The sequence below is a fragment of the Etheostoma spectabile genome, chromosome 4 (genome assembly GCF_008692095.1).
Source record: "Etheostoma spectabile isolate EspeVRDwgs_2016 chromosome 4, UIUC_Espe_1.0, whole genome shotgun sequence".
Lineage (NCBI taxonomy): Eukaryota > Metazoa > Chordata > Actinopteri > Perciformes > Percidae > Etheostoma > Etheostoma spectabile.
This window is the reverse complement of record NC_045736.1, coordinates 2,519,221-2,523,990: the sequence shown is the minus strand read 5'-3', so window position 1 is coordinate 2,523,990 and position 4,770 is coordinate 2,519,221. Positions and strand designations below refer to the sequence as shown.

The 4,770-nt window shown below is 39.5% G+C and overlaps 1 long non-coding RNA gene across 1 annotated transcript in view; it reads right to left on the bottom strand.

The window, feature by feature from the left end:
- The window catches only part of LOC116687518 (uncharacterized), a 15,206-nt gene extending 10,862 nt beyond the window's left edge, over positions 1 to 4,344 (bottom strand). Inside the window, exons 1-2 of the long non-coding RNA XR_004331569.1 lie at positions 4,335 to 4,344; positions 2,882 to 2,886 (exon numbers count right to left, since the gene is read on the bottom strand). This is a non-coding gene — a long non-coding RNA (uncharacterized LOC116687518). The remainder of the gene's footprint in view (positions 1 to 2,881; positions 2,887 to 4,334) is intronic.
- Positions 4,345 to 4,770: the final 426 nt, after the last annotated feature.

Genomic DNA, 4,770 nt, shown 5'->3' with positions numbered 1-4,770 from the left:
CTATCAGACAGGTTGCCTACGTCCCATATACGTCTTCAAGCTCAGTTGGAGGCTGCTCAGTAATGCTTAGCCATCACCGAAAAGAACTTATAATATCCTTCACTGGTCTCTGTGCAGAGCAATGGGATCTGTTGGTCCATTTTCTTCACTGTCTATGATATTGACGTTATGATCACAGAGACCAAAGGCAACCATTTTGTACTTGCCCTGATGTCAGCCTTAATGGCTGGTACTGTACATGCTTAGACATGTTTTTATGACTTTATAGCCAAGAAGATATTAAGGCTTTTCAAAGATTAGCCTCAAGAGTGCCATGGATACTTCTACCTTATGCTCATTTACAGCGCTCAAGAACAGTGCTAATGCAGCAGCCCAAATAGGCTCGTACCTGCCAAAACCTGGCATTGCTGTAGGGATTTACAAGAGTACATTTTTCAGCTGACTAGTAACTAAGTGCATTCACTTATCTTCTGGATTGGGTGGGTCCATCACCCAATTTGTGAGTCATACGTTCTTAGTGACTTCTACCTATTTTAGACTTGTCATTTACTATTAAAACTAAAGGAATGCCCTAACTAGTAAATACTTTAGTAATGTGTGAATCAATTTCCAGGAAACCAAGTGGCAACCTTTGGGTTGAGCCAATGCCATTTGTTTTGCGGATTTCTCTGAAGTTAAATTCAAAGCAAGAATTTATGAAAAATGTATAAATAGAGTTCTATGAAGAGGCCACTTTATATCATGCATTAAAAGTATTAGAAACCGAGAGAAAAAAAGAAATGCTTCTACAATAAGTCTTAACGTATTTCATCAGACAGTGATGAAAATGTTATCTGTTTCTTTACAGCGTTTCCCTACTTTTCCAAATCCCTTCTTGTCGAAAGGCTGCCCTTCTAAGCTTTGCATGAACTTCATATTAGGCCTGCTGTGAATTCAAATCCACCTAGGTTTGTCTTTAGCCAGCATTTGAAGGATTACCTCATCCACTCCAAGAGACAGAAGCACTTGGCTGCCCAGGTCTCCAGAGGGAAACTGTCAGAGTGGCCACTTGTGTAGTTGCTCCATTCCCCCCCCCCCACCACACACACACACACACACACACACACACACACACACACACACACACACACACACACACACACACACACACACACACACACACACACACACACACACACACACACACACACACCCATGCTCAGGGCCACAAATTAAAATGAAAGTCTTGATTAATTGCAGAACCTCAGGGGGCACTTGTTAGATTAATTTTTGTGTATTCAGCTCGTCCTTTGTGAAGAAAATGAACAAATGTTGAAATGGAGAATATATCACAACGCTCCAATTGAAAATACAAATATGGGCTGTGTGTGATCACCACAAAGTCCGAGCAGTGCTTCCACTCCACTTTCTTCACAATGTCACATCTATTCCATTGCCCAGTGAAGCTGGTCATGGAGCCTAATACTAAAACATCCAGTACTTTGTCAAACTGTAATACCTTTCTGGCCTAATGCATCCCAATACTTTTACTGATTTATTTTCCCCAATGTATCAGAATCAGAATCAGAAATACTTTATTGATCCCTCGAAAGGAAAGTGTGTGTTACAGTTGCAAAAATATGAATAAAGAAATATAAGGAGTGTGGATATTTACATAGTCAAAGGAATATTATGATACAGTATTCACATAATTAACATAATTAAGGTGTTGAAATGGTGAAAAGTAATAATAATAATAATAATAATAATTATAATAATAATAGTAGCAGTTGAGTATTGCACACATTACAAGCCAGCGTTATTGCACCTGTATAGAGGTACAATAGTTTTGATTTTTCATTGTCTTTCTTTAGCACACGTTAAAAATACAACAACTGTGATGCATTTAAGAGAAATTAAATAAAAAAGGGCATGCTAAGGAAACCCAGAAACTCTCAGGGGGCTTGTCATGTTGGGTTCCCTTCAACTATTCAGCAACTCATAACATGAAGAGAAAAAAAAGGTTATTACAAAAAGGGACAAAAGTAAGGAATAATCAAATAAAGTCAACAGTGTGAAGAAAGAAAGAAAATAAGTAATCATAAACAATAAGAATCGTGCTTGGCTAGTGATACAGTAACATTTATAAGTAAAGATCTGCTGCACATGTGTACTACATATTTATATTAGTATATGTGTCTATAAGTACATGTGGGGTTATGTAATACTTATGTAAAGTCAAGCACAGGATATTGTATAGTTGTTGTAGTCTAATTAACTATTGTACGAACAATGTGCAATTATCTGTGAATAGAAAGCACGGTGAGCTCCAACCATGTGTGCTTGTATTAATTAAAGTTAGAAAAAAGCCACAACACGTACATCTGATGGGTGATTGTAGCTTTAGCGTTAAATAAACTGTTTCATGGCACCCAGCAGTAACCAACAACACTGCTGCTAATAAATATACAAAAAAAGGTGCGATGGCTGCACTGCATGAGGTACCATTTAAATGAGATGCACTTGATAGTGTCAGTTCTTACTAAGAGAGTGACACCTCGATAAGATGAAATGCAACACCCTGAGGACACCTGTGAGACAATTAACTTGATTTTCAGTGCCATTCATTAATCGCTGACAGTTTGTCAACCTCATTATGTCAATTTGTGGTATGTTGGTGCAAACTGCATGCGGTGCAACGTCCAGGTGCCGAGCCGCTTCTGGTCACCTTCGTTGTTGGCACTGTAATTAAGAAGCCCATTATTTCTGATTAGCACTCCTTTGCATAATTAATGAATAGGGAGCTATGTCCAGATGGCTATTTTATCAAAAAACCTTGCTCATCTTGTTGAGCAGGACATTCAAAAGTGAAACAATAAGTTGGACATTTGAATAAAAACACAAGTACTTGGAAGTTAAATTTAAACATTTCTAGTTTACCAGCAAAACCAACAAACCTTATTCTTCTGGTGAGAAATACTCTTATCCTGTGATGATGTTTATTAGTCTGTTCTAATGAACCTTTTGTGCAAAAAGCAATTTGAAGAATTAATGCATTCAATTCACCTTGGAACTCAGAAGCCGAAGCCGGGAATGATGTCACACCCGAGTTGAAAGCGTAAAAACATGTCCACAGGTAGAAGTTGGACAGGACTGTGTGTAAGATTGATTTAGTGAGACACAAATAAGACCAAAGTGCTTATAACTGTATGTAACTATAGCTTTCACAACTGTTGATGCACGGAGCAGCCATTTTGGATTTTTAGCTCGGGGTACTCTGTGGTTGTCCGAGTTCCGAGTTCAGAAATCGGAGGTCAGGGACCGTGTTTCCAACTTTGACCCTGGAAATCCAACTTCCGGTTCAAATGTAACCTACAATAATGCACTGCAATTCCTAAGCATTGCTGAAAGCACTACGGTGACTGCTGCAGAATAAAAACACTGTGGGGGGGGGGGGGGGGGTCGGGGATGGATGGGGGGGTTCATAAACACGGCGCTTTCAAGCTGTAGAGCGGAGTAAGCTTCCTGGGGGAAACCAAGGAACCAAGGAAATGCGTGTTCAATGGAACCAAAATCTTTTCCTAAATTGAACTAGTCGTTTTGGTATCTGAATCTAACTGTCATCGCTGCATACACCCATTTCTTGTCGCCTAAACTCAACTGTGATGTCCACCGAAACGACCGGTAGCTAGCGGTGCCCTGTAGATTACCTGGCTCAAAGTCCCCTTTTCATCTGGTAATCTCAACTGCAACTGCCGCTGAGCCGGCGACATCTCAGACCTCTGTAGCCGCCATCCAGTGACCTAGTCTTGAGGAACCTCAACTCAACTAGTATGTGATGCTGATCAGCGGCTGTGGCTCAGTGTAGAGTGGTTGCTACCAATCGGAAAGTTGGTGGTTCGATCCCCGCCCCTGCAGTCATTGTCGAAGTGTCCTTGGGCAAGACACTGAACCCTGAGTTGCCCCCGTGCTGCGCACGGAGTATGAATGTTTTATCTGATGAGCTGGCACCTTGTACGGCAGCCCCGCCACAGTGTATGAATGTGTGTGAATGGTGAATGTTTCCTGTAGATGTAAAAGCGCTTTGAGCAGTTGTTAAGACTGGAAAAGCGCTATATAAATACAGCACATTTACATTTACATTTAACATCTCACGGAGCTCTGTAGCCGGCGTCACGTGACCGGCCAGTAGTTGCCTAATTTGGTAAGATACCATACTTATCCTGTGGTGGAAAAAGTTTTCAGATCTTTACTGAAGTAAAAGTAGTAATACCACACTGTAAAAATAAGAGAAGTTAAAGTTAAAGTGCATTGGAAATTTTACTCAAGTAAAAGTAGGTAAGTATCATCAGGACAATGTACTTAAAAGTATTAATTGCAGAAAAATCCTCACATTTCAGAAACTGGAAATGATCTTAACAGTTTTGTCAAGTAACTTAATCGGCCAATCATTTTAGCTGCACCTGTAGGTATGTATTTTTGGGCGGTAAAATTAATAATAAAACTTTGCATTTTATAAACTGCATGTGCTTTGTGTGCAAAAATCTTAATTTGTTAAGTAACTGAAGCTCTCAGAATGAAGTGGAGTAAAAATTACAATAATTTGCTCTGAAATGTAGCAGAGTAAAAATAGAAAGTGGTATGAAAGTTAAAGACTCAAGTAAAGTACCTTGCATTTGTAATTAAGTACAGTACTTGAGTAAATGTACTTAGATACATTCCTTCACTGTACAAATTGGTGTACAAAAATGTTTTGTAGACTATCGTGCATACCCAGTCGTGAGAATAAGT